This window comes from Desmodus rotundus, chromosome 10, assembly GCF_022682495.2.
Source record: "Desmodus rotundus isolate HL8 chromosome 10, HLdesRot8A.1, whole genome shotgun sequence".
NCBI classification, from domain to species: Eukaryota; Metazoa; Chordata; class Mammalia; order Chiroptera; family Phyllostomidae; genus Desmodus; species Desmodus rotundus.
Window position 1 is genome coordinate 95,559,414 of NC_071396.1, and position 18,465 is coordinate 95,577,878.

Below are 18,465 nucleotides of genomic sequence, written 5' to 3' on the forward strand. Positions count from 1 at the left end.
GCTCCGCGGCCCCAGGGAAAGAACAAAGGGAGTCACTGCAAAACTTAGGAGGCCTGTTCTCATTCCAGAGGGCCTGGCTGCTGCCAGAGAGCTAGGGATGGTGGGCAACCAGGAGCTGGGGGTCCCAGAGGCAGGTGGAGTCCAGCCAGGCTGGCCAAGTTCCCTGTGCCCAGAGCCTATTTCCTGCCTCCAGTTGAGCCAGCACATTTTTAAATGAGCCTGGAAAGTTTTCTCCTGTCCCCCTGACCCCCGGAATCCTCAGTGGCCAGGAAGACCATGGCAATGTGTGTCCAGCCAAAGCGTGGCACCCCTCAGGGTCTGGGAGGAGACTCCCAGAGGGGACTCCCCGAGGGGACCCCCTCAGGTCCATGTGCACTTGGCAGAAACGCACAGGAAACCCCTCCAATAGGTGCTCACCTGGAGAGCAGGGCCTGCAGGTCCTGCAGATTCTTCCCAGAAGACTTTGCAGCAAAGGGCAAATGTACAGGACTCAGCTGAATCAAAGCAAAATTCTCTTAATGATGATCATCATTATTGTTATCCTTTTGGTATTAATAATACATGTTTAGGGTTCTTCTGTATTTCAGACCTGATGTTTATGTTTTTAACAACCCTGGGAGATCAAAACAAGTAAAGAGGAAAGAAAAGGTATGGTTCTACGTGTAGACAAGGGGGCTAAGTACGCAGGTGACTGACGAAGGGCACAAGCCAATGTGTGGACGTGCCTTTGCCTCACGTGGGGCTGGGGCCAGGCCAGGTGGCTGCAGAAACTCATTCCGATCCTTCTCTTTCTGCACGTGTCTGGCATTCAGTTATACAGCATATGACAGAAGCTCCTGAAAAATTACTTAGGGGACTCTCCTATTGACTAGATGACGTAGGCCACAGAGGTGAATATATTTACCTCTCCAGCATCACAGGTGCTTCCTGGGATAGCCACCAGCCTGCTCCTGAAATGGCAGTGGAGAGGGAGAGAGTTTATTTGGCAGCTGGGCCGTGCCCCGGATCAACGTGGCTTCAGGCGGGGCTACCCTCTTCCTGTGCGTGGGCCGGGGAGATGCCTTGGTCATGGGCCAGCTTCATGGGTGTGCCCCCCTTGCAGGTGCTCAGAAGGGTGAATGCGTGGTGAATGCTTGGCTGTTGCTGTTTTTAAATTCTTATTTTGAACAAGAGACCCTGCATTTTCAGTTTGCACCAGGCCCTGCAAGTGATATAGCCAGTCCTGTTGGCTCAAGGTCCCACAGCTGTTGGGGACATGAGGCCTGCATTCCTCACCACAGTCTTTGGGGTCTGTCAGCCGACCTAGCTGCTGGGTAGGGGCCAGCAGAGGCCGCGGTCCCCCGCTGTTTGTGGGGCTGGCATGTATGGCAGCTGCACGCGGAAGCCCGGCAGCTGAACAAAGTCAGATGGGATTTCCGGAATGAGCGCATACATTCTCTGGCTGCCACTCTGCACCCCTTCCTCCCTCCCTCCACGCCCCCCTGCCCCTTTCCTCGTCCCCTGGAAGCACCATGTGCACCATGAGACCTTGCTAGCAAAGGGCAGGAGGCCAGAAATCCCCCACCCACAAAAGACAGGCATCCCCCGACCCTGTCTTGCAGGTGGCGCCCTCCATACTTCCCACAGAGTTTGTTTCTGATGGATGAAGACGAGAATTATCCGAGGAATGAGGGCCACATGCTCCTGAGGGCTTCCTCAGGCTACAGCAGGTCCCGAGGAGAGCACATTTGAGTCCAGTGGTCCCCGGAATGCAGGACCACCCCCCACGCACACCCGCACCCTGCCAGAGCACGGTCCTTGCCCAGGGATCAATTCAGCAGCAAAACCGTTAGAGAGCTGAGGAGTGAGATCGGGATTGCGGGGTCCACTTGCAAGCGCCATGGACTCCAGAGAAGGGAAATTGGGTCAGTGCCAGCTTTGCCACCTGAAACTAGTGGTCTCCAAAGGGGGGTGCACAAGCCCCCCACCCAAAGATAATGTCAGAACTCCTATGTGTGTGTATATATATTCTATCTTTTAAATTCTAGTTGGGGTCTGTTTTGTGGTGCACAAAGTCTATGGCCGGGCCACATGTGCACATTTGCATGCTGCTCACAGCGTGGGTGCAGGTGTGTTCGTTTGCTGGGGCTGCTGGAACAAAGTGCCACAAACCGAGTGGCTCAAACAACAGAAATTTATTCTCTCTCCCAGTTCTGGAGGCTACAAGTCCACAGTCAAGGTGTCGGCAGGGTTGGTTCCTTCTGATGCTGTGAGGGAGAGTCTGTTCCATGCTGCCCCCTAGCTTTGGTGGTTTGCGGGCCATCTTTGGCACTTCTTGGCTTGTCAATGCGTTACCCCAGTCTCTGCCTTTATCTTCACATGGTGTTCTCCCTGTGCCTGTGGGCAAATTTCCCTTCTAGAATGAGCCCAGTCATATTGCATTAGGGGCTCGTCCTATTTCAGCATGACCTCATCTTAATTAATTACATCTGCAATGACCTTAGTTCTAAATAATATCACATTCTGAGGCATGGGGTGAGGACTTCAATGTATGAACTTTGTGGGGGACATAATTCAACCCAGGGCAGATGGCATGAGCAGAGAAACAGCTGGAAAACCCTGGCTTCGTTAAGCCATTTGCTGTCTGTGGTCAGCTAACCTTGGCTGTGTGTTGGCCCAACCACCTCCACGTCTCATCAGCAGACCCCGGTCAATAATGGAGTCCTGGTGAACAGCAAGCATTGCTGCCAGGGTTTGCTGCGCCCTGAGCCTAAAGTCTGCTAAGAGGAGAGTCCTGCCTCAGAGGTGCAGGGCCCTGAGTGCCAGGCACAGGGAGAGTCCCCTGGGCCCTGCCTCTCTTCCTGGTCTTGACACATCAAGTCCCAGTGAGCAAAAGAATTAGCACTAAGCAGTCATGAGTGAAAGAGCCTGTGAGTTTGGCCATTCCAGTGATCGAGGTCAAGAGCCATGGTCTCTTGTGGCAGGGACTTGGGTAAGTCACAGGATTCTAGGATTTTACAGTTGGCAGGCACCTTTGAGACCATCCAGTCCAACCCTTTCATTTTCCTGACAAGGGGACTGAAACCAAAGGAGGGGAGAGTCTTGCTCAGTTAGGATTAGGATCAGTGGCTGTGCTAACTATCTGTTGCTGCATAACAAGTTATCCCTAAACAACACAGTCAGTTTCTTACATGTCGTGCTTGTCAGGAGTCCAGGTTCAGCCTAGCCAGGTCCTCCACTTTCAGGGGACCTCCTGAGGCTACAGTCAGGGTGGTGGCTGAGGCTGTGCCTGGTTGTGGCAGCATCTGCTTCCCAGCTCAGGCCTGTGGTCGTTGATGGGGCTCAGTTCCTACGTGCTGTTGGGCTGAGGCTCAACTCCTCACTGACTGTGGGCCAGCAGCCACCCATAGCTCCTTGCCATGTGGCCTCTTCAACATGACAGTTTGCTTCATGAAAGCATGCAAGCCAAGAAGGCAATAGAGAGTCTGCAAGACAAGTCACACTCTTTTGTAACCTGATCGCAGAAGTGACATCCTATCACTTTTGCCATATTCTAATTGTTAGAAGCAAGTCACCAGGTCCAACCTACACTCAAGGAAGGTGATTAAACAAGGGCGTGGATAGTAGAAAGCAGGGGTCATTGAGGGCCATCTTAAGGAACTACTTACCATAGCAGCATCTAATAGGAAACCCACATGAGAGTGGTTTAAACAACACAATTTATTTTTCTCCCATGTGAAAGAAATATAGAGGCAGGCATCCCAGGGCTGGTGTAGGGGCTCTGTCATCATCAGAGGCCCAGGATCCTTCTGTTTTTCTGCTTTGCCATCCTGAATGAGTGTCTACTATCCTCAGAGTTGCCTCACAGTCTAAAAGGGCTGCTGGAGCGCCAGGCATCGCATCCACATTCCAGGCAAAAAGGAGAAAGTGGGAAGAGCAAAGGGCGTGTGTTGACCCAGTCAGTCCATTTATAGTGTTTCCTACTCAGTATCTCCCTTATGTATCTCATTGGCCAGTACTTTCTGTAAAGGAGGCTGGGAAATAGTTTTTATCTGGGTACATTGTCTCCCCCAATGTTATAAGGGTTTTTAGTAAGGAAGAAGGAGAAACTAGATATTACAGATTCAGCTAGAAGTGCCTGCCACTCTCATGGCTGCACAACCTGCAGTGGTGAAGCCGGGTTTCTGGGTCTCACTGCATCGAGTGGCCCTTCTCCCATGTCCTGGTCTCCTGGGGGAACTGTATGGGTAGAATAAGGGTCAGGCATGGAAGGGTAAAACATTGAATGAAGAAGTATAATGCTGACTGGCCCATTTCATTTGCTCCCTCCCTCATTCATTGAGCATCCCTTTGCTGATTTTTCTGCATGAGGCAGCAGGAAAGGAGGAAGAAAAAGACTTGACTGGGAAACAGACATGTGGTGGACAAATGACCATCCAACAGAGAACTCACCAGAAAACCAGTCGTGAGAAGAAGAGGCAGGCAGGCTGGGTCTTGAAGGGTGGATAGGAGTGGTCCAGGCTGGAACGAGGAAGGAAGCAGCCCAGGGAAGAAAGCAGCCCATGTGCTGGCAGGCAGGTCCCGCCCCTGGTCTAAGGGAGGGCCTCTCTGGGATGTTCTCTCTTCTCCAGCCTCCGGCTGTTTCAGGGCAGGAGACCCAGTGTCCTAGGCGAGAGGCCAACCCGTACCTCAAGCAGGGCTCACAATGGGACCTCTAGCACCATCTATTTTATTGCTTCTCCAACTTTTGCAGTCCATTCTCTGGCTCCTGGGTTCCTTAGACCTCCAGTGGGCGTGCATCAAGCTTCAGGCCCTGAAACACTGGGCCAGTGGACGAGGTAGGCAGGGAATCCCCAGCTGAGGGTGCTGGGGAGTAAGGGGACGTTCTGGGATCTTACCAGGGTTCTAGAGTTCTCCCGTGTGGAGACCTGAGGAATATCACAGGCATCCCCCTTGATTGGCTTAAATTTTGATTGACTTATATGTTACAGGAGAACAACCAAAACCACACAACTTAGCCTGTGAACCTTCGTTCATTCATATGTAAGATTTCAGAGGCCTAGGTGTGAGGAAGTCATTAGCAAGGAGGGAAGGTGTGGCAGGCACCTCTCAGGGCTGGGGCGAAGGTGACACCATCCAAGGAAGTTCAGACGTGCCTGAAGCCTGTGCCCTTGAGCCCCATACACAGAATTACAGAAGAATACCAGGCCAGCAGGGCTTGCTCGGGGGAACTGGGACTAAGCTCAGGGCAGGCACCATCTCTGTGCATTGAAAAGTTTAGGATCAGCACTTGGGAACATTATTTCCTTTGGTATTTGCCAGCAGGAGAACCCACCTCTGGGAGGTATGTGAAATGGTAAGCTGGCGTTGCAGTGCTGATGGACAGGCAGGCTCCTTGCTTAGCATTGTGGCAAAGGGCGGGGGTGGGCTGGGGAGTGGGGGCGGGAATTCTACAGCAACACCCAGAGCAAGAAAGAGGATGAGAGTGCCCATAACCACAGTGACATTTACTGAATGTGCTGACATGACCAGCCTGAGTTAAACTACTTTATGGGAATTACCTTCCTCAGGGCCCACTTGCAACCCCCAGCCTTTTTCCCCAGAAATCGGGGGGCAACGGCAGGGGTGCTCTCAGATCCCACCTCTGTCCTTACAGAGTTTAGCAGATTCCAGATTAAGCGGTGACCGGTGACCAGTGGACAGGATGCTGCCCACCCAGCGGGGGCCCTGGTACATTGCCAAAGCAGAAAATTACCTCTCAGCCAGTCAGCTCACGGATGCAGAAAGGGCTTGCGAAACAACAGAGTCCCTGCAGGAGAGGTGTGAGCAGACAGCCCTGCGGGCCTGGGGTGTGGCAGTGCCTTGCAATGTGCCGTGCCATCCGTGTGACCAGTCACCCGAGGCCGGGACGACAAAGGCCCCTCAGAGCTAGCCTTCTAACCAGGCGATCAGCAAGCAGGAGAGACCCCACAGCCAGCCTATTCTTTCCTCTTAAGGTTTGTTTTTTTTTTTCTTGCTTATATAATAATGCTACAAACTCATTTTGGAAGGAAAAAAGAGGACAATATAGAAAAAGTAGTCCTAATTCCACCTGGGAGAGGTGTTTTAGGGTATTTGTTGTTTATAGTGAAGAGTAGACTCCAAAGGCTGTGTTTGTCCCCTCGGTGACTCGGTGCTGACTCAGGGCAGAGGCTCCTCTCACTCACCGGCTACCCAGAGTCTAGCCCAGGGCCTGTCAGGCGCTGAGGAAGTGGCCTGTGTTTGCTGTGCTCCGAGTGAAGGGCAGAGCCAGGGGAACACTGAAGGGACATTCCTTTGGCACTCCGAAAGTTCAATGTCCCCGTCTCTGTTCTTTGGCCTGTCACTACCCACCAGACTGGAAGGATGGACCTTTTTTTCTCCCTTGGATAGTGCTGGGTGAGATAGACAAATTTGTCATTACCTTTCCCCCGCACTATCCCTGACCAGCCCTGGGTGGCCTCCAGTTCCATCTGTCCTGGTGTGGCTTGTCCCTTTAGTTACCGCTCACACCGGCCTGTAGCCCGTGAGGCGGGACTCTGCTGGAATCTGAGACGCTCCCCCCGAGATGCACCCCCCTTGCTGCAGCTGTGCAGGGAGGGTGCTTCCACGGCTGCCGTGCTCGTGCCCGTGCCCGTGAGGCAGGCAGGTTTCTGGTTTGGCGCTTGGCTTGGCCTTGCATTCCTGGAAGTGCGTCTCAGCTCAGTGGAACTGGATCCACCCTCACTGCAAAGGCTGTAGGCCCATGCTCCTCCCGGCCGTAGGAAAATGTTTAAAGTTTTTGTTGAAGTGAAGAAGACCCAACTCTGTTCACCTGGGTTAACTTCACAGGGCCAGCTCTGTAATCCCAGGCTCACTAAAGAAAAATGTGTTCTCCCGACCTTGATCCGACACCCGGGAAGACTGACATGCTGCCAGGGTGCAAGCGCTGTGTTGGATGTTGAGAATCGATTTAGCAGCCTCCTGCACTCTGGACACTGTCTGCCTGCAGCAGATCTAACGATTTTTAACACCAGGCCCACAAGGGCGTTTCCAGGCTCATAGGGGAGGTGCTGTGGGTGGTGTCTCTCCAGGGGCCTCACTCCCAGAGAGACTGCCTGACTCTGAGAAAACACCTGGCCGGCCTCATTTATAAAGATGGCACAATATTGCTGAGTGGCAGCCTGGGGACCAGCCTGTGGGGATTGGAAATGCAGTCCCCCAGCAGCTCTCAACGAATGGTTCCAAGTGGTATTGGGACGACATTTCTCATTGTCCATGTTCACGAGGCTGGCCGGACTAAGACTGACTGCTTGTACCGATAGGTCAATCGTACCGGCAGGCATGCTCTAAAATACTGGGTTTTTTATTTTTGTTGTTTTTTGTCTAAGTAAGAAAATGTAAGACAAGCTGAGAGATGGCGGTCTCCTGGAGGTAGCCCGAGGGAGCTGAAGAGGCACCAGCACAGATCTCAGCTACAGGGGTTTTATCCTGGCTGTTGTGTGTGAGGGGGGCGTGGGGGAGCATGTCGTGTCTCGGCTCCATGCTTACGTCCCTTATATGTAATATGAGGGGTTGGATTGCCCATTTCCCAGTTTATTTTTTACATGTTAATATGCCTGAAGCCAGGGTGCATCTTACAATTGCTGGTCACCGGCCACATGGCAGGCGTGACGTAGCTGTCATTGCCGGGGCAGGCGTGAACGTGGGCCTGCTGCTCAGGCCACCGTGACCTCAGTTGAGTTCGGTGCATTGCTGGTAATGCGCATGTTCAGCCTGACTGTCATTCTGAGGTCTTCGAAAAGATCTCACCATGCTTTATTATTGGCAGCCAGAGTTACTATGCATGCAGAAGGGCATGGAAACAGTAGCAGAGCATTGATTTGGTATTAGGAAAGCAAATATCCATTGATGGGGGGAAATTGCAATCTCAAACTTGGAAAACACCACAAATTGCCAGTCTCATGCATGCTAAGCAATGCCCCCTCCAAAGGCAGGAGAAATCCCCACATTCCTCAGAAGAGATGAAAGGAACTCAAGGCCACGGGAGGCTGACATGGCCATTGTCTGCATGCAAGACATAAAGGCATTATGTCACAGTTTAATTGGCAGCATTTTTTTCTTTGTGGCTCATAAAATAATGGTGGATCTTACAGTTGATGGCTTTGCTTTCTGAGGTTTCTCCTGGTTTTCACATATGATTGTTATAGTTGTGTTTTTCTGTCAATTAGGGCAAGCTAATCAAAATAACCCCATCACATTCCTCTCACGTGTTGGTGCTGTTCCTCCGAGACCCACAGCACTTGACTCATGATACCGATTGTCTGGTTACTATTCTGCCCTACCTGTTGCATCCCTAGCACCTAACACCAAGCTTGAGTAGGTACTTTTTTTAAATGAATGGGTGGATGAATGTATGAATGAATGAGCGGGTGGATGGTGGACGAATGGATGGGTGGATGATGGATGGATGGATATATGGATAGATGGGTGGGTGTGTAGATGGATGGGTGGATGGAGCTGCTCCAGGAGATGCATCCCCATCTTTGGTGAGGCAGCAGAATCCCTTCTAGGGAAGTTGCAGACTTTTCTCCCAGATTCAGTGGGAAATAGACTTAGTTTTTCAGGCTTTTTGTTGATTCGCTTACAGCTTCAGATGATTCTCACTGCCAGTATGTTACTCTCTGGGAGTTCTCCAAGATAATCATGCAGAGGTTCTGACCCAAGGCCAGCATCCTGGAGGCAGCGTGTGCAGATGCACTAGTTTGTTAAACAACTGGATTGAGATGGAATTCACATGCCACACAGTTCGCCTAGTTAAGTGTGCTGGGAAATGGTTCTCGGTACAATCACAGACGTGGGCATCCACAGCCAATTTTAGAACATCTTCGTCACCTCAGAAAGAAAGCTCACACCCTTTACTATTGCCACTACCACCCCACCCACCTACCCCTTCCCCTGTCCCAGCCCTAAGCAACCACCAATCTATTTTCTGTTTCTATAAGTGTTCATTTCTGGGCATTTCGTATTAGTGGATTCATATAATGGAGTCATAATGGTCTTAAAGTCCATTCGTGGTTTAGCGTGTATCAGCGCTTCGTCCCTTTCTGTGGCCAAATAATGTTTCACAGCATGGATATACCCACCACATTTTATGGACATTTGGGTTGTTTCCATGTTTTAACTATTATTAATGATGCTACTAAGAAATTGATATACAAGTTTTTGTGTGGACATATATTTTCATTTCTCTTGGGTATATGTATGCCCCTAGGAATAGAATTGTTGGGTCTTAGGTCAACTCTATGTTGAATCATTTGAGGAGCTACTGGACTGTTTTCCAAAGCGGCCACACCACTTTTTCACTCCCGTGACCAGCGTGCCAGGGCCCTGGTTCCTCTCTGTCATCACCAACACTTGCCTCAGTGACTCGCAAGGGCCTTTCTCCAGGGGAAGGCCCCTTTGTGCCTTCCCGTCTGTTCTTTCCTGTGTCTCAGCAGAGTGTGTCGAGGGCTGTGGGGAGTTTGTCAGCTCATTATCTGCCAGGTCACCACTCGGCTTGCTCCCTGTGCTTATACCTGGCTGTAGACCGCTCCTGCTGTGTGTGCTTAGAGAGGTTATCTGTTGCTACCACACTCTAACGGGTGAAATTAGCCACAGGAATAATGGGACTAGAGAACACGAGGACTGTGGACTGTGATGCAGAGCCATCCAGGGTCTGCCACCAGGCGGGCTCTCTCTGCCAGGCATCTGGCTGCATCTGGGAGTCCTTGCTGCAGCCGCCCCAGACTAGCCCTGGGCAGGGAGCTCCTAAGTGAGGGCACAGAGACCCCTGACGGCAGGCTCCATAGGCCTCCTGCAGGTAGCCCAGGGCTGTCCATCCATCTTGTGTAGACTCGTGCTTTGTGCGAGGCCTTGAAAGCACTTGATGACGAGAAAGATAAGACGGTCCCTGCCCGAAGACCGTACCCTGCAGTGGGTTCCCAGCAGAAATGATTTAGGGCGAAGACCTCCTGGCTGCCTGTTCCCCTAATTACTTGACCTCAGCATGCCCCAGAGGGAAGCTCTTAGGGAAACCAACTCTAGGAGAACTCCCATACCTGGGTCTTCAACATGTCCTTGGCCAACAGCTCTCCTCTCTGGTTTGCCCGTCCATCGCCACAGACCTCTGGAATTGGGGCTCTGTGCTCTACCACGCTGAAGACACAGCTGGGAAATGTGTGGGCAACTCCTGTCTACCTTGGTGTCCTAATTTATACCACGGGGACAAAAATGGTGTCTATGTTATAGGATTGTCTTGGATTAAGTGAATATATACCAGGGATTTATCACAGGGCTTGGCACATAATAAATGCTTGGCAAATGTCAGTTACCATCTTATATATATCGGGGGGGGGGCATTAGAATTGCTTTAGAAAAATAAATAGGGTATGAGAGGAAAATTGTTTGGAAACCAACGGTCTGTGGGGAACACGATATCGATGGCTTGCTTTCCTGCTTCAGTAAAGGTCAGGGGACCGCTGTCCCTGAGCAGGAGTAGCTTAGCCTGGGGGCCTCCAGGCAAAGGCAGTGGCTGCCACTCCAGGAATCAAGAGTCTGGCCTTTCGTTTCCTGTGGGGTTTACACTCCTGGGCTCCAGCTGTTCTTTATTTCCCTGTGGCTCATAGAGAATTCAGGGAGAGCCCCAAGGGCCCTGGATGAGTCGAGGTTCTGGTAGTCGCTGCCTAGGGGCCTCAGGCATCCTGTGACTGACACACACAAGCTACTCCAGCAGAGAGGGGCCCGCCCAGCCTCACTGTGTTAGCTGCACCCTCGGCTGATGTGCCACCCATTTCTGTGCCCATCAGCAGCCAGCAGCTCCTGTCTGCTAATATCGAAGAGGACAGAATGTAGTTACCTGCTGGCCATTGGCTCATTTCCGGGAGCCCATCCTCAAATACTCACTGGTTAACTAAACGTCTAGTGGGCCCAGGCCTGGCTCCCAGGGGACGAGAGGAGGAGCAGGCACATCCTGGGCCTCTAGGAGCTCTCAGTATAGTTGGGGAAGGAGGCAGCCCCTCAGACCACTTCAGGGCTGAGCTGGAGTGTGGTTGGGGCATTAAGGGGAGCAGAGGGACAGCCCTGTACATTTCTCTGCCCCTTCTCGCCTCCCTTGAGATACCCGGAAAGGGCACCCCTTTCCCCGGACAGAGCTTGGGCAGCACCGCGTTCCGTGGTTGGCTGTTTTCTTTGCTTCCAGTGCAGCCCTGTCCTTTCACAGTGACACAGGCTTCCTCTACCAGCCGTGGCCAACTTCAGCCAGGTTGGTGTTGAGTCCTTCCCAGAACCTTTCTTTTTCTTTGCAGTGATTCTGCACATTTCTGCGCTGGACTGTCATGTATTGATTTCACACGGTAACTCCCAGGGGACAGTTCTCGTTCTTGACCTCCCAGTTCTCAGGACACCTGTCATTTTTGGTCTATGACTCACCTGCAGTTACTTCCTTAAGGGGTCTCAAACTCAGATGCCTGTAAAGGCCAGGCAGGTGACATATGAGTGAGCGCCCAGCCATGTGAGAATGATGGTTGTGGGCAACAGGAAGACATGAAGGAGCGCTGAGGTCTGTGGAGAACTAGCAGTTCCATGCCCTGTCTGAAGGGGTCACCCCTGCTCAGCTCTAGCAGAAGGCTGCAGTGTGGGGAGGTGGGCCAGTGTTGCTGGGTCTCCCCCCACCTTTTTTTAGTTTTTTTTTTTTTCCTAAAAATATTTTTTCTTTTGATCTCCCAATTTTTTAAGAAAATCAGAAATGTGGGTTTGTTTGGTTTTTTTACATGAAATGTTTTGCTTTAAAAATGTTGGCTCAAATATTTTTAAAATACTGAACAGGCAAAACAAAACTGTGGTCCTGCCATGGCCCCAAAATGGGCATTTGCCATCTCTGCTTTGTGGTTATGCTCCTGTGCAGCTAGTCATCCAAGGCAGGGACAGTGGGCAAAGGCCCCATGAGCAGCTGCTATGGGCGCTTGAGGGTCGGGCCACGTGGAACCTGTTTCCAGCTTCCGAGACCCCATCAGACTCCTGAGAAGTGCTTGACCCTGTCACTGCTGCAGCTGGGCTCTGGTTCAGGAAGCTGGAGCCAGGAGAAAGAGATCTGACTGGGGACCCTGGTTACCCCAAGAGAGACACTGGAGAGAGAGTGTCACCCGAGAAGGAGGCCCTCAGGTGCTGGCCACCATGCTTGGAGGAGCTTCCGGCCTTCACCTGAGGTGCTCTCACAGGTACATTGCCAGGTTCAGAGCAGGACACTGTTGGTCTCCCTTCCCAGCATGCCCTGAGTTGATTTTTACTCTTTGTCTGTCAGCTCAGAAGCTTTTGAAGGCTAATATGGTGGACCCACCCTATCTACCCCCAGATCCCCTATAGAGGAAAGAGCATGAGTCTCCATGAGTCACTCCATGCGGGCTGGCAGAGCTGAAGGTTAACCCAGGAATTAGAATACAGAAAAGGGCCAAACTGTGGCCTGTCTAGGGCACGGGGGGGGGGGGGGGGGGGGGCACATTACGGAGTAGTGGGGACTGTGGCTAGCTGGAGTGCAGAAACAGCAGTGACCAGTGATAGCCAGAGTGGCCAAGGGGGCTTCATGGAGAAGGTGTGCCTGGAGCTGGACCCGGAGGGAGAGGGTGCAGTTTGGAGAGGCAGGAGAGAATGCGGAAGACAGAGTGGAACACAGCAGGGGCGGATCACAGCCGTGAGTGAGTGCTTGCTGTACATCTGGCTGTGTTGAGCACATTCCCCTACGTTCTCTCACGTAACCCTCACCACACTTTACGAGGGGCACTTGCATCACCAGTCTACTTTAAAGATGAGGAAACAGGCTGCCCCAGGTCACCAAGGTAGGCAGAGAATTAGCCAGCACTGGAACCAAGCATCGGAAACCATAACCATTATGTTCCCTTGTCTTAGGAACCGGGGGCAGTGAGGAAGTCACCGGACTCCAGCCTGGGATGTGGCTGGCTGGCCGGTAACCCTCCAGCTTTGATATTTTATCTCCCCTGTGCGACCTCACCTGTGACTTCCATGACCCCTGGTGCCTGTAGGGCATGGCATACAGCAGACGCTCAGTACCTGTTGGGGTAAAGTGCCTTGAGGAGGCTCTTGGGATCAGGTGACCTTGGTGACTGGTAGGGAGGGGCATTGGTCCACCCCCAGCACCCTTGGCCTCAATGTCCTAAAAGCTGGGAGGGACTGAGGGAGAGCCTGGGCCCAGTGGCAGAGGGCAGGAGGGCCAAGGAGGCCCACTTTGGGAAAGAGGGTGCTGGGGTGGGTGTGGGATGGCTGGGAGCCGCAGGCCAGTCTGTCCTGGGCATGGGGTCATGAGAAGTATAGGATGGAGTGGAGCCTCAGGGACCATGCCATCTTGTCAAGACAAGATAAAAACCCATAAAAAATTCAAGAGCAGGACAAGAGTTGGGTAACAGCACAGGGGCGGATGAGAAGGTGTCAGGAGGCAGCCTGTGCTCAGCGCCAAGGGAGCAGGTTGGGGGGTCAGTGCAGGGAGCCCGTGGAGGCTCCTGTGGGGCTTGGGGGCTCAAGGGCAGAGCAGGCCTGGACAACGGGGATGTCCATGGACAAAGAAGGGGCCAGACCTCCCAGAGCCCACCCCATCTGCCTGTTCGCAGGCCTCCGCAGAGCCAGGGAAGCTACTGTATAAGGAGCTTGTCCCCTGAGGGCACGCCCCCATCAGGAGCCCGCAGTCCGATGTGAGATGTGTCGTCCTCCCGGCAGACTTCTAAGGAGGCGGCATCCTCACTCCGGGCGGGGCGCACTTGCTCCCTCTACCTGTCGGGGGCACTGGTCACAGTGGGTGTTCCGAGCAAACGAGGATTCACAGCAAATCTCTCCCGCAGCAACCTGTCCCCTCACCAGGAAACCCGTTCAGCTCCTCAGTTACTACTCCTGATCCCCTGCATCAGAATCTGCGTTCTAACAAGGTCGCCATTGTTTCGTAAGCAAGTTGAAGTTTGGAACATGCTTCTCTGGGCCACTTAAACTCTCTCTTATTTTTTTAAGATTTTTAAATTTATTTTAGAGAGAGGGCAAGGGAGGGAGAAAGAGAGGGCGAGACACATCAGTGTATGAGACAAAGATCCATCGGATGCCTCTCACACACCCCCAGCTGAGGACCTGGCCAGCAACCCAGGCATGTGCCCGAGCTGGGAACTGAACTGGTGACCTTTTAGACCATGGTACAGTGTCCAACCCACTGAGCCACAGTAGTCAGGGCTGGGCCATGTACACCCCTAAGACCATGCCTCTCAGAAAGCAATACCTTTTCCATGTGTGGGTGGAACAAAAGTCCTGTGAAACAGTTGTCCCATTCACCGTGTGTGTCACTCGTGGGCATTTTCAATGTAGTTCTATATTTTCAATGCTGAGATCAGGATTTTATTTTACACTGTTTATTGTACAGCCCACGAAATCCCTAAGACCCGCAGTCTCAAAAAGAGTATGTGCCTAGCTAACACCTGTCTGTCATGTGAGAGATGAGGGTTACATACTAGTGTGTGCAAGGGGGACGGTCAATGATGTACAGGACACCAGGTATCCTTGGGTCCTGCGACAGAAAATGGTGCCACTTTCTGATCTTTCCCATGTCCGGTGGGTGGGGACCTGAGGCTCTTGGTTGCAGAGGCATTGGTGGAATTCTGCTTTTCTTTGGCAAACACTGATGCATCCCAGAGTCCTCAGGTCATCACTGACAGGGACAGCTGAGCACAGGGCTGCAGTTGCAAGGGAAAGGCATTGTCTACAGGGTCCCATTGATGCAGGAGGTGGAGCATGGCCTGGACTTGAAGGGGTGGGCTGGCAGCAGACGTCGTGAAGAGGGTTCCCATGGCTCCCTCAGGGAGAGCTGTGGGCATGCTCGGTCCCCAGGAGGCAGCACGGCCATGGCCTAGCCCTGCCCTGCTTGACAGCCTTGTTGCAGGTTCTGGGGGAAGGTCAGTTGCCAACATCATGTAGAGGTAGGAAGGGGAGAAGGGATGGCCTGTGCGTACCAGGGTCACCAGGAGGCAATTGCTGGAGAGCAGCCCGGGGGAGCGAGGCTGTGCTGCTGCTGGAGGCAAGGGAAGGGACCCTGGGAAAGGCGGGAGGACGAGATTCAACACAAGGTGAGCAGTGGGGCCGTGCTGAGCCCTGCTGTCCACCCACAGCTAAGTGCACCGACCTCCATCTTCACAGCTGCTCTCCTGCTGGGATGGGCAGGCGGACCCATGGGCTCCAAGGCCACTGAGCTCAGGAGCCCAGAGCAAGCCCCCCCCCTGTGGTCCTGCACAGCTCCCCTGCAGCTGACTTGGGGTCCAAGGGAGGCTGGGCCCCTGCAGCAGCCAAGGGCAAAATCAAACCAACCAACCATGCATCAGGAAAGCAGAAAGGAGTCCGGAATGCAGAAACAGAGATCTTCCCGGGCTGCCTCTGTCAGGTCCCAGAAGGGCAGGGTGCCCGGTGAGTTGCATGGGGAGGGCCTGAGGGAAGGGCCTGATGAAGGGCGAGGGGTGCATGCTGCCTCCTTGCAGGCCCTGGGAGGGTGGTTCCCTAGAGAAGGGCTGGTGGCAGAGAAGCAGAAGTCTCTCATCTGGTTTGCAGGTCACTTAATTTATTCTGGGAACTGTGGAAGGAGGTAATGCCTCTTAATGCCTTGGCTGTTCTTAAAGGGATTGGCCAAATTTATAGCTACTAATGCTATTTGTTGCTGGGTGGGAGGAAAGGATGCTGAGCCGGCTGGGAAGGTTCCAGCTTCTTGCCTCTGGACCCTCTGTTTTCCTCCAGACCTCTAGGTCTGATGGTAGCAGACTCAAAGGCAGGTAGGGGTGGGCACTGGGGGTGCAGAGACTCCTGGCCTCAGTCCAGGAGCCCCATGCCACCAGCAGAAGCACCTTTGCTGAGTGCCGATTGCCAAGGAAGCCGCACCGCTCTGGGCAGAGGGCAGCAAGGAAAAGGTCCACCTGGGTCTGGGCTGGGAGGACATGGTGTTTTTGTTTCTGGCCTTAAAAATAGTCAACCAGGCTCACCTGGCTGTAGTGACAAGCATAGAACACAATTGGCTGTTGCAGGGGGTGCCCTGGGCCCCCGGGGCTGGGACAAGGCCCCTTAACACCACCAGGGAGAGAGCGAGGGCCACCTCTTTCACCAGACAAGTGTAGGTGGGCCTAAGTCCCGTCTGGGAAGCACACCCAGGAGTCCCCCCACCCTTCCATTTCCTCTGCACACACAGGCCTACCCCTCCTGCCTTCAGGCCCAGTGCTGCCTGCCCTTTACAGCAAAGAGCAGCCTCAGCGCTTTCCCCACTCCTGCTGCTTCCCTTTTTGTCCTCCAGGGCCATCACCTGGTGGGGCGTGGGGGCAGGGCGGGGGGAGGGGGCGGGTCCTGGGAGAGGGCCTCCGCTCTGCAGGGCTCTGCATGCTGTGTGGCTGTGCCAAGGTGTCTCTTGGCTTCCTTCTCTTCTTTCTTCTCCCTCTGGTCCCATCCCCCCTGTCACTTTCCCTGATCATTAAAACAGAAGCTCTTCTTGCTGACTCTCAGCTTAGCCAGCAGCCCAGCTGTTTGGGGATTTCCCATCCTGCTCTTGCCGTGAACAGGAAACCGAGCCAGGAGGCCGCCTCAAAGCACAGGCAGGAAGGGAGTAGAACAAACCCTCGGGGAAAGATTCCCCTTATTTCCCTGCATCTCCTCCAGCCTGAGAGTTTACTCTGGGCCTCCTCACTCTTTTTGCCTTAAAAATGGGGCAGAACTTGTAGGAACATCCCCCAAAGAATTAGAAAGAGACTCAAACAGATACATGTGCGGCCGTGTTCATGGCCACACTACTCACCACAGACACAGGTGGACGAATTGATGGACAGAACGTGGGCTACACACACACTGTATCATTGTATGCGATGTATTATTTAGCCATAAAAAGGCATGAAATGCTGGTGTGTGCTACCACATGGATGAACCCTGAGGACATGACGATAAGTGGAATACGCCGCCCACAAAAGGACAAATACTGTGTTACCCCAGTTACACGAGGTTCCCAGCAGAGACAAGCTCCCGGAGACAGAAGGCCGAACCGCGGGTGCCAGGGGCTCGGGGAGGGGGAGTGAGGAGCTGATGTTTAATGGGCACCGAGTTTCTGTTTGGGAAGAGGAATAAGTTCTGGAGGTAGACGGTGATGGCGGTTTTACATCCATCGTGAATGCTCTTAATGCCACTGAACTGTACACTTGGAAACAATTACAGCCCCGGCCAGAGTGGCTCCGTTGGTTGGAGCGTCGTCCAGTAACCTGGACAGTAGTGGGTTTGATTCCCAGTCAGGGCACATACCTAAGTTGCGGTCTGGTCCCCATTGGGGTGTGAACGGGGCAGTCAATGTTTTCTCCCTCCTGTCTGGTACAGGGACAAAGCCAGGCTTTTCCGCGGAAGGAGGGGCTTCTCGGCTCTCTGCTGGGGACTCGTCCGGTAATGAACGAGTGAGCCCAAGTGAGAGGTCAGCCTGGTTCCCTCAGAAAGCGGAGCTCCTGGAAGCACCCCAGGAGCAGGAGCCCCGCAGGGAGTGACACGGGAAGGGGAGAGCCAGACAAAGGGGTGTGTAGATCTGGTCACCACTGTGGGACAGCACCTCAGGACTGTCATCTGAGAGACCTTTTAGAAAGGAGTGTTTGTGCAGACGTGTTAGCTCCTTGCACTTCCAGAGTGCAGGTCCCGGGTGCCGGGCGGCTTCCTGTGGGTGTCTGCGGGCATGAGTCGGTGGAGCCAGCAGGCTGTCAGGCGCATGAATCTGATTGGGCAGCAGTGACTGGAATAGAAGGGCCGCTGAGAGGATGTGACACAGGTGTCCATGACAAGTGTCCAGGGAGGGCGAGTCCTCCTTTTTCCCTCTGGCCACCAATATTTTGCAGGGTGGGAATGGGTCTCAATGCCTATCCCTTTCCTCAAGGTGCCAGTGTGGGTTTGGGGCTCCCTCACAGGTATGTCCCCAGGAGAGGCCCACGTGTGTCTGGGAGAGCCCAGTAGAGCAGGACAGAGGCTGCAGCTAGAGGCAGAGCCGGGCACGCCGTCCTCCTGGAAAAGCTCCCTCAAGCTTCTGCAAAACCCAGTCTTCCACCTGGACCTGTGAAGCCCTAGATAAAATCTGAAGTCACTGAGGAACAATGGGCATGGCTTTAGGTGCCACCTTTTCCTGCAGGTGGCTCCTCTCATCCCTCTCTAGACATCAATCTTATTGTTGCATGGGCTGAGGCCAGCAGCTGGGCAGGGGCCCAGCCCTCCACAGCCCAGCATCCCCGGTGCAGAGTAAGAAGCACACACACAGCACTTGAACTCACTGTGCACTGGAAGGGCAGTGGGGACTGGAGAAGGGGAAGATGTCCTGAGGGCCTGAGCAGGCTGCCAGGGGGTGGGATAGAGAGGCAGTGAGGTGTAGGCAAACCTGGAGCTCTGCTGTGCTAACTTGGGCAAGTTACTTAACCT

General features: G+C 53.4%; 1 protein-coding gene across 3 annotated transcripts in view; it reads left to right on the top strand.

Annotated features, from left to right (window-relative positions):
• Positions 1 to 18,465, top strand: part of CTIF (cap binding complex dependent translation initiation factor) — a 248,131-nt gene that overhangs the window by 41,244 nt on the left and 188,422 nt on the right. Inside the window, exon 1 of one of the 3 annotated variants that reach the window (XM_045187688.3) lies at positions 5,562 to 5,975. The exons of the other annotated variants lie outside the window; for them this stretch is intronic. The gene's annotated coding sequence lies outside the window, so the exon portion shown is untranslated. Of the gene's footprint in view, positions 1 to 5,561; positions 5,976 to 18,465 lie in introns of those variants that run through there. 3 annotated transcript variants of the gene reach the window in all.